Source organism: Mus musculus, chromosome 1 (assembly GCF_000001635.26).
Source record: "Mus musculus strain C57BL/6J chromosome 1, GRCm38.p6 C57BL/6J".
Lineage (NCBI taxonomy): Eukaryota > Metazoa > Chordata > Mammalia > Rodentia > Muridae > Mus > Mus musculus.
Window position 1 is genome coordinate 66,062,660 of NC_000067.6, and position 21,668 is coordinate 66,084,327.

The window sequence follows — 21,668 nt, forward strand, 5'->3', positions numbered from 1 at the left end:
ATGAGGATGGATACAGATGGCTCCTCACTTAAAATTGTCCAACTTAATCATTTTTCTGCTTTATGAGAATTCAAAAGCACTAACAAGAGTCTGGGTTGGACTGGCTGCTGGGGAGTTTGTGACATACTAGGTGACACCCCTGGAGTCACTTCGCTTCAACTCCAGCTTGGAAGTGCCTGCCTGGCTCAGGGTCTGCACTGCAGCCTACTCCTTGCTCCAGGGCCTGACTGCAGGGCCAGAGCCTATCCCATAGAGGCACGACAGCAGCCACTCAAACCAACCACACCTCCCAGGCAAACTGAACCATGAACACCGAAACGTATCAGACCCCCATGGAGGTGGTGGTCTATCAGCTGCACACTTTCTCCATCTCCTTCTTCTCTTCTCTGCTTGAAGGGGATGTGGTTTCCGATAAACTGGATAACAGTGCCTCCGGAGCCAGTGTGGTGGCCCTAGACAACAAGATTGAGCAGGCCATGGATCTAGTGAGGAATCTTCTGATGTGAGAGAGGAGGTGGAGGTCATAAAGGAGCAGATTTGTGAGCTGGTTGAGAAGAACTCCCAGCTGGAACTCGAGAATACCCTCCTGAAGTCGCTGGCATGCCCAGAGCAACTGGAAAAGTTCCAGTCCCAGCTGAGCCCCAAAGAGCCAGCACCTGAAACCCCAGAAACCCGGAAACCCTGAAAACTCCGGAAGCCCCTGGTGGTTCTGCCGTGTAAGTGGCTCTGTCCTTAGGGTGGGCAGAGACACAACTTGTTCTACCTAGTTCTTTCCAGTTTGTTTTTTGGCTCCCCAAGCGTCATCTCATGTGGAGAACTTTACACCTAACATAGCTGGTACCAAGAGATGTCTCAAGGACATGCCCATCTTGGTCCACTCCAGTGACAGACCCCTGACAAAGAGCAGGTCTCTGGAGACTGAGTTGCATGGGGCCTAGTAACACCAAGCCAGTAGGCCTGTCATGTCACCGGGACCTGGGAGCTCCCAGAGCCTGGGCAACTTAGTTACAGCTGACCAAGGAGAAAGTACTTTTGAGATGTGATGCCAGTGTGCTCCAGAAAGTATAAGGGGTCTGTTTTTTCATTTCCATGGACATCTTCCACAGCTTCACCTGACAACGGCTGTTCCTATGAAGAAGCCATTGTGTTCTAAGCAGAAGCAACCTCTCTCTTCTCTGTCTTCTCCAGGCAGGGGCAGAGATGGGAGAAAATGAGCCAAATGAGCCTTCTGTTGGTTAATACTAGGTATAATGCATGACTTTGTGCACAACCCAGTGTGGGGTTACAGCTTTGGGATGTCTGCTTATAAAGTTCTGTTTGGTTAGTATTGGCATAGTTTTTTTATATATCCATAAATGCATATATATATGGGGCTAGATCTATACCTTTTTTTTGTTTGTTTGTTTTGTTTGTTTTTTGAGACAGGGTTTCTGTGTATAGCTCTGGCTGTCCTGGAACTCACTTTGTAGACCAGGTTGGCCTCGAACTCAAAAATCTGCCTGCCTCTGACTCCCAAGTGCTGGGATCAAAGGCATGTGCCACCACTCCCAGCTAAGCTAGATCTATCTATATCTTAGTGTAGTGACATATACATTTACACATATACCTACATGTTGAAGGGCCTAACCAGCTTTGGGAGTACTGACTAGTCTCTTATCTCTTAAAGTTTTTGACTGTGCTAATTTACCAAATTGATCCAGTTTGTCCTTTAGATTAAATAAGACTCGATATAAGTGAGGGAGGGGAGACCAGCCTCACAATGCGGCCACAGATGCCTTGCTGCTGCAGTCCTCCTTGATCTGTCCACTGAAGACATGAAGTCCTCTTTTGAATGCCAAACCCACCATTCATTGGTGCTGACTACATAAAATAGGGTTGAGAGAAGGTCAGTTTGGACTTCACATTTTTGTTTTAAGTTTTAGGTTTTTTGTTTTTGTTTTTTCTTTTTTAAGTTCTTGTGGGGAACTTTGGGGTTAATCAAAGGATGTAGTCCTGTGGTAGACCAGAGGAGTGACTAATTTTGATCCCTTTGGGGCTTGGAAAATGTACTCAGGGAGCTCGTGTAAGGAGGTTCTGTGACAGTGAACACGTTCCACTTTCTGACACCTCATCCTGCTGTACTACTCCAGGATTTGGATTTGGATTTTTCAAATGTAGCTCGAAATTTCAATAAACTTTTCTCCTTTTTCTAAAAATAAAATAAAAATAAAATAAAAATAAAAAACACTAAACATTCATCTTTTGAATTTCACATTTTCTTTTTTTATTTAAACAATGTTTTTTATTAGATATTTTCTTCATTTACAATTCAAATGCTATTCCAAAAGTCCCCTATACCCTCCCCCCACCCTACTCCCCAACCCACCCACTCCTCCAACCCACCCACTCCTGCTTCCTGGCCCTGGTGTTTCCCTGTACTGAGGCATATAATCTTTGCAAGACCAAGGGCCTCTTCTCCCAATGATGGGCGATTAGGCCATCCTCTGCTACATATGCAGCTAGAGACATGAGTTCAGGGGGTACTGGTTAGTTCATATTGCTCTTCCTCCTATAGGGCTGCAGACCCCTTCAGCTCCTTGGGTACTTTCTCTAGCTCCTTTTCAACTCTTCACAGGCAAATGATTTGCCACTTTTGTTGTACTAGCTTCTCTTGATGAAGTTTTTCTTGGGTTGTAAGAGCATAAGTCTCCATATAGGTTGTTCTTACGTCCTTCATGTTGGGTAAGCCTTCCACCAAACTTCATTTCCCTATTCTTCATTCTTTACCACCCTCCAAGTTTGAACCTTACTTTTCCAGTCTTCCTTCTGTTTTACTGTGCTTGCATTTTGCTGACATTCCTTCCTCGAGGTGTTCATTCTTAAGTTTCCTGGTTTCCATATGTGCTTGTTTGTTTGTTTGCTTGTTGTTTTTCCCTGGTTTTATTATACAATATTATATTAGTGTTATACTGGCTTCATAGGAGTTTGTGAGTGCTCACTCACTTTCTGTATTTTTAATAGTTAATGAAGTATTGGCTATGAGCCTTCCGTTACTCTGGTTGATAAGAATGGTCTCCTTGTTGATAGGATTGTAGAAAGGAGCCGATGTACTGCAACAAGAGTAAAAATAGTTTTAACCAAGTACTTGAACTATTTAAATATACAAGTGCTCTGATTTATACTGTTCACTTCAACAAAATAGACCACTTTATACAGAAGATTGGAGAGCTTTTATACAGCCTTGAGTCTTAATCTTTTCACTACAGGAATCTTATGTTCAGTCACTCTAACAATAATTGTTCAACCTCCCAGGAAGATGATGAGGAGAGCCAGTAAGGACAAGCAGAGTAGTCACTTCATACTAGGTTGAGTCATGTGTTACTTAAATGTGTTCATTTGGGTAGTCATTACCCACTAAATGATATTTTTTACCAGAACCTTATCATTATAAAGTGTGGTATTTTCTTAAAATCATAAGTTGTTCTCTCTAAACAAATAGTTGCATCTGATTGGAGAAGAGAAAAAAGCCCTGAAAAGCATGAGAAAATGTTCACCTTTCAGGAAATCAACCTATTTTAAGGACAAAATGGTACTGAAAGTTATGTTCCTGTTGAAGAGCACGTTTGAACTTTCAAAATGGAATTCATTTTGAGCTTTTTCTCATGACCTTGATTTTTAATGCATTTAAAATAATTATAAGAGAATTTCAATTCCAAATATGGTAGGATAGAGAAAATATATTTAAAATGATAACATTGGCACATATAGGATGGTGTTATACCATTAATAATAAAGCATTACATTATATATAGTGCATGAATTATATAATTTATATTTTTGACTCCATCATGAATTTTGTTACAGTGTGAATTTGTCAAAGAAATTAGAAAAGTGTATGATGTTGAGTATGCCTAACATGCAGAATGGGTTGTGAAGTCAATCCCTTAGCAGGGCTAAAAAATAGCCAGAGGAGAGAAATAAAAACCAATGGGAGAGATAGACAGTGTCAAACTCAGGACAAAATGTTTCTCTTACAGTCTTTAAAAAAAAAGAAAAATGTTTCTCTTAGAAGGTAGCTTTCAATTCTGCCTGATTGTTTCTTCACCAGAACTATTTAGTTTACTGTGTTCAAATTTTTCTAAAAGCTGAGGTTTGTATGTATTATCTTTAGGCATTTGCATTTATTCAATTGATGGCTGCCAGCCTAATATACATTATTCATGCTTTCCTTCTTAGGAGATCCTTAGATTCCATTCAGACATCTTTCCACTCGCTAACCAATACAATTATATTCCAAGTAGATGCGGAGTCTCTGGTTCTACTCTGAATAATAATAAAATAAAATAAAACAGGGAACCTTGGAGCAATTATTGATGGAGTCATCCACACGTGGGAACTCAGTTATCTAACTTCAACAGCAGGAATTCTATGGGCTCTATATCCAGGATACATCTTAACAATATTTTCTGTGAAATAAAAATTTTATATGTGATTCGGACCATTTTAAAGGAGTTCTGCTACCTCTATCTAAAGCAATTTAAAATTATTTTTTAATATTGAAAAATAATAAAAAGCACACATAAATGTCAAACCAAGTTCCTAGACTCTCAAGCAGCCCTTTCAGCTACCAACTGCTGGAGATACATCCAGGCAGACCATCTTCTCAATGAACACTAAATAACAGCAACGAGAAGAAAAGGTTTATTGTTTGTGTTCTTTTCTTAAGAACACAAGAGCCAGTGAACTGAAATTGTCATTTATAATAAGATGCTTATTCTCCAATGTTGGCTATGTTGATGCTTACTTAAATCCATGAGACTGAGAGATTGGTGAGAAGGTTACTACCATCCTGGGAGAATAAATTATGGTTATTTGAAAGCCTTGATTTGAGTATCAGTTAAGTTAAGATCAATAGATAGGATATGTAATTATTAGAGCCTCCTACATTTCTTGTATTTATTATATCTCAATATTTGTGTTTGTGTGTGTTTTTGTGTGGGTGTACATGTCTGTGATGATGTTGATGATATAATTCTCTGATTACAACATGAATTCTAATAGCATAATTTCCATGTATTTAGAAATGATAGTCATAGATTTATGGAAACTAAATGAAATTGTAAATTTATTTTAATTATTTATTAACTTAAATACTTATTCTTGTCCCATGTTATATTCAAACTCTCTAAAATCCCCATAGAAGCAATGTAGTATATTTAGTATCATCACTCCATTGCAGAGAAGGAACAAGAAAAAAAAAACAGTAGAATAATTTACTTGTCTAAGGTATTTGTTGAACTAGAGTTTAATTAAACCTTTCTGAGCTTTTAACCACTGCACGGTGTAATACCTATAAGTAGGAAACTGCCTTGTTTCAGTAAACGAACCAACTACCATCAGTGGCACACCACTGACTGTGTGCCACTGTAAATCTTCTTATATATATTGAACAAGAAAATTACAAAGAGAATAATAACAAACTTTAACAATGGAAGTTGGCAATCAGATAATAAATATATAAAGGACCTGGGTAATCCCAGGTACTTATTTCAGAACCTGAAATCATATGGTTTATATACAATATATATTGGAGAAAAACAAAACTCTTCTTATAACTTAACAATAAACAAGACACACACACATACACATACACAAACACACAAACGCAAACACATTAAAAGCAAACTCCTTATATTGAGAAATCTGTTCATAAGAAAAATTTGGCCCTTCCTGGCAGCAACAGAGCACCTTGGGCGCTGAGTCTGCAGACACCACTAAGGTCACCAGAGGACTCTCCACGGGATCTTAGGACCATACTAGACCTAAAAAGGGAAGTAGACACAATAAAGAAAACCCAAAGTGAGACAACACTGGAGATAGAAACCCTAGGAAAGAAATCTGGAACCATAGATGCAAACATCAGCAACAGAATACAAGAGATGGAAGAGAGAATCTCAGGTGTAGAAGATTCCATAGAGAACATGGGCACAACAATCAAAGAAAATGCAAAATGCAAAAAGATCAAAACTCAAAACTCAAAACATCCAGGAAATCCAGGACACAATGAGAAGACCAAACCTACGGATAATAGGAGTAGATGAGAATGAAGATTTTCAACTTAAAGGGACAGCAAATATTTTCAACAAAATAATAGAAGAAAACTTCCCAAACCAAAAGAAAGAGATGCCCAGGAACATAAAAGAAGCCTAAAGAACTCCAAATAGACTGGAACAGAAAAGACATTCCTCCCAACACATAATAATCAGAACAACAAATGCACTAAAGATAGAATATTAAAAGCAGTAAGGGAAAAAGGTCAAGTAACATATAAAGGAAGGCCTATCAGAATTACACCAGACTTTTCACAAGAGACTATAAAAGCCAGAAGAGCCTGGACAGATGTTATGCAGACACTAAGAGAACACAAATGCCAGTCGAGGCTACTATACCCAGCCAAACTCTCAATTACCATAGATGGAGAAACCAAACTATTCCACCACAAAACAAAATTCACACATTATCTTTCCACAAATCCAGCCCTTCAAAGGATAATAACAGGAAAAAAAAAACACAATACAAGGATGGAAACCACGCCGTAGAAAAAGCAAGAAAGTAATCCTTGAACAAACCAAAAAGAAGACAGCCACAAGAACAGAATGCCACCTCTAACAACAAAAATAAAAGGAAGCAACAATTACTTTTCCTTAATATCTCTTAATATCAATGGACTCAATTCCCCAATAAAAAGACATAGACTAACAGACTGGCTACACAAGCAGGACCCAACATTTTGCTGCTTACAGGAAACCCATCTCAGGGAAAAAGACAGACACTACCTCAGAGTGAAAGGCTGGAAAACAATTTTCCAAGCAAATGGTCTAAAAAAAACAAGCTGGAGTAGCCATTCTAATATCGAAAAAAATCGACTTCCAACCCAAAGTTATCAAAAAAGACAAGGAGGGACACTTCATACTCATCAAAGGTAAAATCCTCCAAGAGGAACTCTCAATTCTGAATATCAGTGCTCCAAATGCAAGGGCAGGCACATTCATTAAAGAAACTTTAGTAAAGCTCAAAGCACACATTGCCACTCACACAATAATAGTGGGAGACTTCAACACACCACTTTTATCAATGAACCGATCGTGGAAACAGAAACTAAACAGGGACACAGTGAAACTAACAGAAGTGATGAAACTATGGACTTAACAGATATCTACAGAACATTTTATCCTAAAACAAAAGGATATACTTTTTCTCAGCACCTCATGGTACCTTCTCCAAAATTGACCATATAATTGGTCAAAAAAGAGGCCTCAACAGATACAAAAATTTTGAAATTGTCCCATGCATCCTATCAGATCACCATGGACTAAGGTTGATCATCAATAACAACATAAATAATAGAAAGCTAACATTCACATGGAAAATGAACAACACTCTTCTCAATGATACCTTGGTCAAGGAAGGAATAAAGAAAGAAACTAAAGACTCTTTAGAGTTTAATGAAAAGGAAGCCACAACATACCCAAACTAATGGGACACAATGAAGGCAGTCCTAAGAGTAAAACACATAGCTGTGAGTGCCTCCAAAAAGAAACTAGAGAGAGCACACACTAGCAGCTTGACAACACACCTAAAAGCTCTAGAAAAAAAGGAAGCAAATTCACCCAAGAGGAGTAGACGGCAGGAAATAATCAAACTCAGGGGTGAAATCAACCAAGTGCAAAAAAGAAGAAGTATTCAAAGAATCAACCAAAGTAGGAGCTGGGTCTTTGAGAAAATCAACAAGATACATAACTCCTTAGCCAGACTCACTACAGGACACAGGGACAACATCCTAATTAACAAAATCAGAAATGAAAAGGGAGACATAACAACAGATCCTGGAGAAATCCAAAACACAAACAGATCCTTCTACAAAAGGCTATACTCAACAAAACTGGAGAACCTGAATGAAATGGACAAATTTCTAGACAGATACCAGGTACCAAAGTTAAATCGGGATCAAGTTAATGATTTAAACATTCCCATATCCTTAAAGAAATAAAAGTAGTCATTAATAGTCCTCCAACCAAAAAAAGCCCAGGACCAGATGGGTTTAGTGTAGAGTTCTATCAGACCTTCAAAGAAGATCTAATTCCAGTTCTTCACAAACTATTCCACAAAATAGAAGTAGAAGGTACTCTACCTAACTCATTCTATGAAGCCACAATTACTCTGATACCTAAACCACAGAAAGATCCAACAAAGGTAGAGAACTTCAGACCAATTTCGCTTATGAATATCGATGCAAAAATACTCAAGAAAATTCTTGCTAACTGAATCCAAGAACACATTAAAACAATCATTTATTCCGACGAAGTAGGTTTTATTCCAGGGATGCAGGGATGGTTTAATATACGGAAATCCATCAACATGATCCATTATATAAACAAACTTAAAGACAAAAAACACATAATCATCTCCTTAGACACAGAGAAAGCATTTGACAAAATCCAGCATCCATTCACGATAAAAGTCTTGGAAAGATCAGGAATTCAAGGCTCATACCTAAAAATGATAAAAGCAATCTACAGAAAACCAGTAGCCAGCATCAAAGTAAATGGTGAGAAGCTTGAAGCAATCCCACTATAATCAGGGACTAGAAAAGGCTGCCCACTTTCTCACTACCTATTCAACATTGTACTTGAAGTCCTAGCCAGAGCAATGCGACAACAAAAGGAGATCAAGGGGATACAAATTGGAAAGGAAGAAGTCAAAATATCACTTTTTGCAGATGATATGATAGTATATATAAGTGACCCTAAAAAATTCCACCAGAGAACTCCTAAACTTGATAAACAGCTTCAGTGAAGTAGCTGGATATAAAATTAACTCAAACAAGTCAATGGCATTTCTCTACACAAAGAATAAACAGGCTGAGAAAGAAATTATGGAAACAACACCCTTCTCAATAGTCACAAATAATATAAAATATCTTGGTGTGACTCTAAGGAAGTGAAAGATCTGTATGACAAGAACTTCAAGTCTTTGAAGAAAGAAATTAAAGATCTCAGAAGATGGAAAGATCTCTCTTTCTCATGGATTGGCAGGATCAATATAGTAAAAATGGCTATCTACCAAAAGCAATCTACAGAATCAATGCAATCCCCATCAAAATTCCAACTCAATTCTTCAACGAATTCAAAGAGCAATCTGCAAATTCATCTGGAATAACAAAAAAAACTAGGAGAGCGAAATTCTTCTCAAGGATAAAAGAACCTCTGGTGGAATCACCATGCCTGACCTAAAGATTTACTACAGAGCAATTGTGATAAAAACTGCATGGTACTGGTATAGTGACAGACAAGTAGACCAATGGAATAGAATTGAAGACCCAGAAATGTACCCACACACCTATGGTCACTTGATCTTCGACAAGTGAGCTAAAACCATCCAGTGGAAGAAAGAGAGCATTTTCAACAAATGGTGCTGGCACAATTGGTTGTTATCATGTAGAAAAATGCGAATTGATCCATTCCTATTTCCTTGTACAAAGGTCAAATCTAAGTGGATCAAGGAACTTCACATAAAACCAGAGACACTGAAACGTATATAGGAGAAAGTAGGGAAAAGCCTTGAAGATATGGGCACAGGGGAAAAATTCCTGAATAGAACAGCAATGGCTTGCGCAGTAAGATCGAGAATTGACAAATGGGACCTCATGAAACTGCAAAGCTTCTGCAAGGCAAAAGACACAGTCAATAAGATAAAAAGACCACCAACAGATTGGGAAACGATCTATACCTATTCTAAATCAAATAGGAGACTAATATCCAATATATATAAAGAACTCAAGAAGGTGGACTCCAGAAAATCAAATAACCCCATTAAAAAATGGGGCTCAGAACTGAACAAAGAATTCTTACCTGAGGAATACTGAATGGCAGAGAAGCACCTGAAAAAATGTTCAACATCCTTAATCATCAGGGAAATGCAAATCAAAACAACCCTGAGATTCCACCTCACACCAGTCAGAATGGCTAAGATCAAAAATTCAGGTGACAGCAGATGCTGGCAAGGATGTGTAGAAAGAGGAACACTCCTCCATTGTTGGTGGGATTGCAAGCTTGTACAACCACTCTGGAAATCAGTCTGGCGGTTCCTCAGAAAATTGGACATAGTACTACCGGAGGATCCCGCAATACCTCTCCTGGGCATATATCCAGAAGATGTCCCAACCGTTAAAAAGGACACATGCTCCACTATGTTCATAGCAGCCTTATTTATAATAGCCAGAAGCTGGAAAGAACCCAGATGACCCTCAACAGAGGAATGGATACAGAAAATGTGGTACATTTACACAATGGAGTACTACTCAGCTATTAAAAAGAATGAATTTATGAAATTCCTAGGCAAATAGATGGACCTGGAGGGCATCATCCTGAGTGAGGTAACACAATCACAAAGGAACTCACACAATATGTACTCACTGATAAGTGGATATTAGCCCAAAACTTAGGATACCCAAGATAAAAGATACAATTTGCTAAACACATGAAACTCAAGAAGAATGAAGACCAAAGTGGGGACACTGTTCCCCATCTTAGAATTGGGAAAAAAACACCCATGGAAGGAGTTACAGAGACAAAGTTTGGAGCTGAGACGAAAGGATGGACCATCTAGAGACTGCCATATCCAGGGATCCACCCCATAATCAGCATCCAAACGCTGACACCATTGCATACACTAGCAAGATTTTATCGAAAGGACCCAGAGGTAGCTGTCTCTTGTGAGACTATGCCGGGGCCTAGCAAACACAGAAGTGGATGCTCACAGTCAGCTAATGGATGGATCACAGGGCTCCCAATGGAGGAGCTAGAGAAAGTCCCCAAGGAGCTAAAGGGATCTGCAACCCTATAGGTGGAACAACATTCTGAACTAACCAGTACCCCAGAGCTCTTGACTATAGCTGCATATGTATCAAAAGATGGCCTAGTTGGCGATCACTGGAAAGAGAGGCCCATTGGACACACAAACTTTATATGCCCCAGTACAGGGGAATGCCAGGGCCAAAAAATGGGAATGGGTGGTTAGGGAAGTGGGGGGCGGTATGGGAGACTTTTGGGATAGCATTGGAAATGTAATTGAGGAAAATACATAATAAAAAAATATTTAAAAAAATCAGAGACACTGAAACTTATAGAGGAGAAAGTGGGGAAATGCCTCGAAGATATTTGCACAGGGGAAAAATTCCTGAATAGAACATCAATGGCTTGTGCTATAAGATCGAGAATTGACTAATGGGACCTCATGAAACTGCAAAGCTTCTGTAAGGCAAAAGACACAGTCAATAAGACAAAAAGGCCACCAACAGATTGGGAAAGGATCTATACCTATTCTAAATCAGATAGGAGACTAATATCCAATATATATAAAGAACTCAAGAAGGTGGACTCCAGAAAATCAAATAACCCCATTAAAAAATGGGGCTCAGAACTGAACAAAGAATTCTTACCTGAGGAATACTGAATGGCAGAGAAGCACCTGAAAAAATGTTCAACATCCTTAATCATCAGGTAAATGCAAATCAAAACAGCCTTGAGATTCCACCTCACAGCAGTCAGAATGGCTAAGATCAAAAATTCAGGTGACAGCAGATGCTGGCGAGGATGTGGAGAAAGAGGAACACTCCTCCATTGTTGGTGGGATTGCAAGCTTGTACAAACACTCTGGAAATCAGTCTGGTGGTTCTGAAAGACTCTGAAAGGAGCCCCTCGCTCAGGCCTCAGGACAATAGCGGACACCCAAGAACTCACAATAGACTGAGCTTGTTGCAAACCACATGAGGCTTTATTCCGGGAAAGCCAGAGCTCTGGGGATGACTCATATCCCACGCAGGGGTAGAGGAGTCAACCTCGAGGGGAAAGAGGTCCCAGTTTTTATAATCCCTCAGGGGGAAAGGAGAAGGGACAGTAGGGGATTTCCAGATCTAAACAATGTCTATTCTCAAGAAATGTGTACAAGGAAGAGGTACAAGGAAGGGGTACAAGGAGGGGTACAAGGAAGAGTCTAATGAAGGTGCAGCAATGGGCACACACCTGGTCAGAACATTGGCAGACACACAGTTTCAAGGAGTGGCCAGAGCATTGTGCACCTCTATTTTTCTTAATCAGTGAAACTAGTTCTGCTAACACTGATATCTATCTTGCCAATTTCAGGGCTTCTGTGACCTTTTACATTCTGCCAGGATCTTTCAGTTCCTCAGAAAATTGGACATAGTACTACCGGAGGATCCCGCAATACCTCTCCTGGGCACATATCCAGAAGATGCCCCAACTGGTAAGAAGGACACATGCTCCACTATGTTCATAGCAGCCTTATTTATAATAGCCAGAAGCTGGATGGGTATCCTTTGGTTCTATAGTATCAAATCAGCAGATCTGTATGTTTTAGGATCTGCAGGTCTGCATGGCGCAGTATTCACAAGTCTTATGAAGGTGGGTTGAGAGTTTACAGGAAAAGTTTTATTTAGGATTACTAAAGGGATATTTTTACTTCCACAATTATATAATTTAAAAGTTTAAGACTTTCAAATTGATGAAACAGGAAAAATAAATCCAGTATTGGAAAGTATCACAAAGTAATTGCACTAGATCAGTATAAGTAGAAAGAGAACCTATATCTTCAAGGATAAATTAAGATAAGGGATAGGATTATGAGTTTCAGCAGATAGAGAATGGGAAGGCCTTAGGTGGATTGTTCTGAGTTTATTTGCCTAACAGTCTTAGCAAGAGAAAGAAAGAAAGAAAGAAAGAAAGAAAGAAAGAAAGAAAGAAAGAAAGAAAGAAAGAGAGAGAGAGAGAGAGAGAGAGAGAGAGAGAGAGAGGGAGGGAGGGAGGGAGGGAGGGACTGAGGGAGGGAGGGAGGGAGGGAAGAGGGGAGAGGGGAGAGGGGGGAGGGGGAGAGGGGAGAGGGGAGAGGGGAGAGGGGAGGAGAGGGGAGGAGAGGGGAGGAGAGGGGAGGAGAGGGGAGGAGAGGGGAGGAGAGGGGAGGAGAGGGGAGGAGAGGGGAGGAGAGGGGAGGAGAGGGGAGGAGAGGGGAGGAGAGGGGAGGAGAGGGGAGAGGAGAAAAGAGAAGAGAAGAGAAGAGAAGAGAAGAGAAGAGAAGAGAAGAGAAGAGAAGAGAAGAGAAGAGAAGAGAAGAGAAGAGAAGAGAAGAGAAGAGAAGAGAAGAGAAGAGAAGAGAAGAGAAGAGAGGAAGGAAGGAAGGAAGGAAGGAAGGAAGGAAGGAAGGAAGGAAGGAAGGAAGGAAGGAAGGATGGAAGGAGAAAAGAAAGAAAAAACACTACAAGAAAAGAAAAGGTCTTGATCTTCAACCTTAAATCTACACAATCCTTATGGCACTGGATACACATGAGAATGAGAGTGTCATTAAGTGCTTCACATTTATCATAAAAATCCTCAGGTTTCCTTGCTTCTTTGGTTCTTCAGTTTTCTTGTTTCTGGTACTAAATGAGACTTATATTACGTATATTTATATTTTTTACCAACTTACTTTGCACTACTTATGCTTCATCCACAAACCTTATGATGGGTCAGAAAAAAAAAAAAGCTTTCCACTAAGAAGAAAAAAGGAAAAAAACATCTATCTCAACAACTATTATTAATATGATAAAGTTTGATATTAAAAACATGGTGTAAATTTAAAATTATTGATAGTTCTATGCCTTTTTAAAACTTAATGGTTGGATACATTTAAATGAATTTTGTTTCTCTTTTTAGGAAGCAATTAGATGTTAGATTAATAGAATTTCTAAGTAGAAACAAGAGTGTATCATTATATAAAAAAACTAAATTGAATCTTAATAAAGCTATATACCATTACTAAACATTATTCTGGCTAGAAAATAATCACACAATAAAATGCACAAAATTTAGAAATAATAATTCAAAATTACTATCAATGTTATTAACTATTCAAGAAAAATAAGTATGGATTCTTGTGAGAAGGCACATATAAGAATTGTTTTCTTCTGTTATTTTATACAAACTATAAGAACACCATGACTATCTGGGATACTACAGATAATTGTGTATAAGTTATGGCACCCAAGACAGAAATACAATGAAGAGAACTTCCACAAACCAATGCACAGTTCTTAATAACAATGAACACTTGTTAGAGGAGGAAAGATAGGATTGTTCATCACTGTAGGATTCCCACAGCATCATTTTTATTTGGCATCAACTTTCAGTGCCTCTACATAGCCAGAATATCCAGAATCTCTGTGTCACACAGCCATAATTCCATTTGCTTTAATATCTTATAATTAATTCTTCAATAAAAATATTATCATATGTTGGTTCCAAAATAACAATCGAACAAAAGTTAAATGTTTATACTGTTGTTAAGAGAGATTTCCCTGAGTTTGAACGTTAATTTTAGTTCCTCCTTGGTCATATCAGAAAGATAATACATTGATCTCAGCAGAAATACTTCAGGGTTGTCAAGTTTGAATTGTGTTAAGGATAAACTTAAAAGAGAAAGACTGCAGCTGTGGAAGAGTAAGCTTCCTGCTCTATAAACACCAGCCATGTATCTATGTCCTATTTTTGTTTAGAGTCCTTCAAACCTTTCATCTTCCTGAGAGCTCAAAACGTCTGGAGCATATGAATGGTCCTCTGCTGCATAAAATATTTATTATTCCTTGCAAACGATAAGAATTTATTTACAGAGCCTCAAGTTTTGACCATGGGGCTGAAAGCTTCTGATTCATATCCACTGATATTGAATAACTAAGCAGTTCCAGAGAATAATCTCTGGATGGGCCTGTCAAATATGTCTTACCCTTAGCATATGTTAAACACAGCATCCAGTGCTTTTAAAAACACGAAACAACTAGAAACTGTCTTGGAGGGTCTGTAGAGAAGAAAAGCAAGGAAACCACATTAATTCCCAGGTTCCTCTGAATCAACACCCACATGGACACTTGTCTGACACAGGCACTGCTGAAATGAGCATGATGGCAGATAGCTGTGTGACTTTCACCTTTTGAATTGTAGTGTGAATTTTTAGAATACCATGTTCAGGTTGGAGTACAATCTATTGGGAGGACTTGCACACAGCACTCCACTGTCCATTAATCTTCACACTGCTCTTTCACATGGATCTGATGTCTTCTTGTTTACCTTGCAGATCTTCTGAAGGCTCAGATTCTTCCAGACTGCTGCAACATAAGTGTATATTTTCCTTTGAAAACTCCTGATACCTTAAGGGAAACCAAAGGGGTTTATAACTAAACCCCTTAATATAGTCTGGAAAAATCGCATGCCTGACCTCTGCATTTAAAACAAAATATTCAATACTGACTTGTGCATACCCTACCTACTACCTGCCCCTGCCTCCAAGTCTGCACCCCACTACTACAGGCCACACTGGTCAGAACATAGCAGAGACACACCTACCCTCAGAACTCAAACCCTGAGATTTGCCTTCTCCTTTTATAATAGCATACAGCTATCAAAACATTCTGCTGTGAACTCTTTATACTCTGAGACTGGTGGCATCATTTTCTTTTCCTCATCATACACAAAGGTAACCATAGCCATACTCATAGAGATGATTCAAGACCAATGGGCTTGGAAATACATTGTACACAGAATTAAATGGGTTCCCTGCATTCTACAAAACATATTTGCGGCTTTGTTTAGGAAATAAGGAGAGTAATAAATCTTTAGAGAGTTGTTATTACCTTTTTTAAATTAGCTAATTCCTAAAACAATAAAAAGCTAGTAGATATCAAGTGTATATATGTTTGTTGGTACATATTTTTGCATAGAATTTAAATTATTAATTTTATTAAATTAAAATAAAAATCAAAGAGGTTTCAATTTTGCATCCCTTATGCTGGGGTGATATTAGTCATTTGAAGATGGCAGTCATAGTATAAAAGGGGAGGAAATAGGTAAGGAATATGATAAGATCCACTATGGAGTGGTAAGAGAAGAGAAAACTATAAAATGTAACCAAATAATGAAGATAGATCAATCTTCAAGAGTCTCTTTCAAGTCATCATAGGACAAATTCAAAAGATAATGTCTGATAGGTAAAAGTTCTACCTACCCTAGGAAACCTCTTATGCCTTTCGTTTAGATCCCAAAGACTCACCCACTAGACACTGCTTCTACTCTACCACCCATCCTCAACATTGTATCCCTACTCCCTCCTCTGCTAGATATCCACAGCTCGAGTGTAGACCATGCCAATCTAAAGAACCAAGACCATCTGCTAGAGCAAAGACCATGATAGCTGCCAGAAGTCCAGCCTCAACTCCTAAAAAAGAATTCCTGCTATACCAGCAGTGTGACACTGGTCACTAGAAATAAAAACTACAAAGACAAGAAGAACAAAGATGAAACAGAAACCCAGAAATAAAACACCCATCCAACAAAGACAAACTCAGAAATTTGTACCTAGACTTACATTTATCTCAAACCCAGATGCCTAGATACTGGTGTAAGAACAAAGGCAACAACCGTCAGGGCAACATGGCATAACCTGAATATGCTATCTTACTACGACAATCCCTGAATATTCCAAAAAGTTAGAAACATAAGAAAATACCTTAAAACCAACTTTATGAAGATATAAGTGCTTAAAAGAGAAAAGAATAAATCACTTCAGGAAATCCAGGAAAACAACAAACATTGGAGGAATTGAATAAATCCCTTAAAGAAAGTCAAGACAAAATAAACAAATGAAGGAAATTAATAAAATTGTTAAAGATCTGAAAATGGAAATAGGAGCAATAAAGAACAAAACTTGAGGGAATCCTAAGGATGGAAAAAACCTAAGTAAACAAACAGGAAGTATAGACTCAATCAACACAAACAGAATATAAGAGATGGAAGAAAGAATCTCAGGCACTGAAAATATCAATAGAAAAAATTAGTACATCAGTCAAGTCAAATGTTAAATCTAAAAAAAAAAAATCCTCACCCAAAACATCCAGGAAATCTGGATGAAAAAGACCAAACCTAAAATAATGTAAATAGAAGAAGAATTCCAGCTCAAATACCCAGAGAATATTTTTAACAAAATCACACAAGAAAAATTAATTAACATAAAGAAGGATGTGCTTATAAACATACAAGAAGAACAGAACACCAAATAGATTGAACCAGAAAAGAAAATCCTCCAAACATAGAGAACAAAGGCAGAATATTAAAAGCTACAAGGGGAAAAATCCAAGGAACATATAAAGGCAGATCTATTCGAACTATACCCAACTTCTCAGTTGAGCCAGAAGGTCCTGGACAGACGCCTTGCAAATTCTAAGAGTCTAGAGGCACCATCTCAGATAACTATAGGAAGCAAAACTTTCAATTTCCATAGATGGAGAAAACAAGATATACTATGTTAAAGTCAAATTTAAGCAATATCTATCCACAAATCCAGCCCTAAAGAAGGAACTAGAAGAAAAAATTCAATCCAAGGAGGTTAACTAAGCATATGAAAACACAGAAAATAATCTCACACCAGCAAAATAAAAAAAAAAAATGGAAACCCACACACTACCACCACTACCACTAACAACAAAATAACAGTAATTAACATATTAAAAGTCATTGGTGAAAAATACTCTCAATATCAATACACTTAATTACCCAATAAAAAGACATACCCTAACAGAATGGATGTGAATATAGGTTTCATCTTCAACTGTATACAAGAAACATATATCAACATCAAAGATAGATATTACCATAGTGTAAAGGGTTAGAAAAAGATGTCCCAAGCAAATGGACCTGATAAGGAAGCTGGTGTTATCTAGCTTCTAATATCTAAGAAAGTAACTTCAAACCAAAATTTATCAAAAGAGATAGGGAAGGACACTTCACACTCATCAAAGGAAAATTCCACCAAGATGACATCTCAAGTTTGAACATTTATACCACAAACACAAGGGTACCCACATTTCTAAAGCTTAAATCTCGCATTGTACCTCACATATTAATCATGGGAGACTTCAGTACCCCACTCCTACTTACAAATAGTTCATCCACATCCAGTACCCCACATCTACTTACAAATAGACAAATAAACTAAACAGATAAATGATGGAGCTCATAGACATCATCAATCAAAAGACATAATAGATATCTACAGAACACAAAAGTAAACCACAGCACAGAGTCTATATTAGGCTTTTTTGAAGTTTCCCTTGTTAGAACAATTAATCCAAATCTCTTTACCTTAGCCTCAGGCAGATTCTTTGGACAAGGGCAAAAAGCAGCCATATTCTTCATGAAAATATCACAAGAATGATCTCTACATAACATAGTAAAATTCTTCTCCATTGAAACCTCTAGAGCCAAACTACTACAGTTCAAATAGCCCTCAGTAGAATTATCTTCCATGTTTCTACTAAGAGGGCCCACTAAGCCACACTTATAACATTCCACTATGTACCTAATCCAAAGTTCCCAAATCCACAGTCATCCAAACAAAAGCATGGTCAAGCCTATAACAGCAATACTGCAGTCACTAGTACCAACTTCTGTCATAGAGTTTTATTACTATGAAGAGACATCATGACCAAGGCAACTCTTACAAAAGAGAGCATTAAGTTGGGGTTACCTTACAGGTTCAAAGGTTCAGTCTATTATCATCATGGTGTGAAGCATGGCAACATGCAGGCAGACATGAAGGAGCTGAGAGTTCTAAATCTTGATCCAAAGGAAGCCAGGAAGAAACGGTCTTCCATGGGCAGTCAAAAAGAGGGTATGAATCACATTAGCCAGGCTTGAGCATATATATGAGACCTCAAAGCCCCACTTCCACAGTGACACACTTACTCTAACAAGCTTATACCTCCTCCAATAAGGCCACACTTCATAAAAGTACCACTTCCCATGGGCTGAGCATATTCAAACCCCTGCAGGGGGCATTTCAGGGGCAAGGTAGAAAACTAGTGCAATGGAAACTCCCAGAAATCTATGAGGGTGGCACTAGCAAAGGCTTCTAGTAATGATGGCTATAAAGCCTTATCAAACCATCTTCTGTAACCAGGCAAGGCTTCCAGTGAAGGAATTGGGGTACCAACCTAGCCATAAAACCTGCCGGTAAAATGGGATAAAGGTGATGCAGAACTTGTGGTAGTGGCCAACTAATAACTGATCTGACTTGAGACCAATAACACAAGAGGAATCCCACCCCTTACACTGCCTGGAGGTAAAAAAGCATAGGCTAGATAACCCAGAGAACTAGGATAGATCCAAATAGGTCTGGCAAAAAAAATCAATGAAAGGATTCCTAATGATACTCTGCTATCCTTGCATAATCATCAATAGAGAGGCTTCATCCAGCAACTGAGGGAAGCAGATGCAGAGACCCACAGCCAAACATTAGGTGGAGTTCAGGAATCCTGTGAAAGAAGGAAAGGGAGGATTGTTGGAGTCACAGGGTTCAAGGACATCACAAGAAAACAGACAACAGAATCAATTAATCAAGGTACATAGGGAACCACAGACTAAACCAACAATCAGTGAGCCTGCATGGAGCCATGGGGCTGACCTAGGTTCTCTACATATATGTTATAGTTACATAGCTTGGTGTTCTTGTGGGACTCCTAACAGTGGAAGCAGGGGGTTGTCTTTAGCTCTTTTGCATACTATGGGGACTCCTTTTTTTTCATACTGTGTTGCTTCCTCCAGCCTTCATATGAGAGTTTGTGACCAGTCTTATTATGACTTGATATACAATGTTTAGTTGATATCCCTGGAATGCCTGCCTGTTTCTCAAGGGAAATGGAGGAAGAGTGAATCCGAGGGAAAGAGAAGGAGGGAGAGAAAGACTGGGAGGAGAGTAGGGAAGGGGAACTCAAGCCAGGATGTAATATATGAGAGAATAATATTTTTTTCAAAAAAGACAATGGCCTTCAGTGAGTTGTGCAGATAATTTTAAACAAAAATAAACTGCTTTTTTAAGAGGCAACATCACCTCTAGTAGACTCATACTTTGTAAATTTTAATAGAACAGTTCAATTTGACAATGAAGATGTCAAACTATGGATTTCATCAGTCCTTCCAGGAAACTGAACACACAACACAATTTTTAATACATTGAGATTAACAATGATGAACATGAGAATCAAGAGAAATTCATTCTTTGAGAATTTCCAGTTAACATGCTTATACTATATTTTTTATAGTATTGTATTACTTAATTTTCCAAGAGTAAAACAAAACAAAATAAAAACAAGACAAAATATAAGGCTAGAAGTTTTTCTCCATTTGTAGCTTCAGAATCTCTCATATTCAGTCTCATATGAAAAATATATAGTTAGATAAGAAAATTCTTTGGAAACCTAGTGCAGTGGAGACTCTATAGAACCTGTGAGAGTGACCCTAGCCAAGACTCCTACTAAAGGGGGACTTTGAGCCTAAATTAACCATCTTCTATAACTAGGCAAGGCTCCCAGCAGTAGAACTGGGGCATCAGCCCAGCCACAAATCCTTTGACCTAAAATCTCTCCTTCCAGGAATATGTGCTGGGGTAATGGTGGCACAGAACTTGTAGGAGTGGCCAACCAATGACTGGTCCAACTTGAGGTCCACACCATTAGAGGGAGCCCACTGATGACTTTGCCTGAATAGTCAAGAATAGGAGGCTGGGCTGCCCAGAAATGTATGATAAAAAACTAACAAGATTAGTAAAAAGGAGTTAATGAAATTATTCCTAATGATAATCTGCTATATTCATAGATTAGTGCCTAGTCCAACTGTCATTAGAGAGGCGTTATCCAGCATCATCCAGCAACTGGTAGGAGCAGATGCGGAAACCTATATTCCAACACTGATCAGAGTTAAGGGAACCCCCCCAGAAGATGAGGAGAAAGGATTGTAGGAGCAAGAGGAATCCAAGACACCATGGGAACAGGACCCACATAATAAACTAAGTAAGGCTCATAGGGCTCAAAGAAACTGAAGCAACAAACATGGACCTTGCATGGGTCCAAATTAGGTCCTCTATATATATATTATGGTTTGTAGTTTGGTAATCTTGTGGAACTCCTAACAGTGGGAATGTGGGAGTCTCTGACTTTTTTGTTTGCTCTTGAGACCCCTTTCCTCCTATTGGGTTGCCTCACCCAGCATTTATGGGAGGGTTTGCACTTAGTCTTATTGTAACTTGTTATGCCTTGTTCAGTTGATTTCACTTGTGGACATGGTCTTTTTTTTTTTTTTAAGAAAAATGGAAGAAGAGTGAATCTAGGGAGAAGGTAGTTATGTGTAGGAGGAAGAGTAGAGGGAGGGTAAACTTAGGCCTTGATGTAATATATGAGAGAAAAAGGGAGGGATGGAGGGAGGGAGGGAGAGAGGAAGGGAAGGAGGGGAGGGAGAGAGAAACTGAGGAGGGAAGGAAGGAAAGAAGGACGGTCCTCCATGTGAAAAAGTAGCCAGCAAAGTAAAGTGACTGAAAGCAACTGGGGACATCTTTAGCAACTAGTGAATGCACTCAGTTGAGAGGCTCTGGGGAAGTAGATGCTGAGCCTAGAAAAGCATTTCTCACAGTGGATTTCCAGAGAAGTCTGTGTTTTGGTTTTATGTTTTAAAGCACAAATAAACTTTCTAAAAATTTGGAAAAAAATAAAAAGGAAGAAAAATCTCCTAAATTGAAAAATCAATGGTGTCTTTTATGCA

At 38.6% G+C, this 21,668-nt stretch overlaps 1 pseudogene; it reads left to right on the plus strand.

The window, feature by feature from the left end:
* Positions 1 to 305: 305 nt before the first annotated feature.
* Gm8812 lies at positions 306 to 720 on the plus strand (annotated as a pseudogene).
* Positions 721 to 21,668: the final 20,948 nt, after the last annotated feature.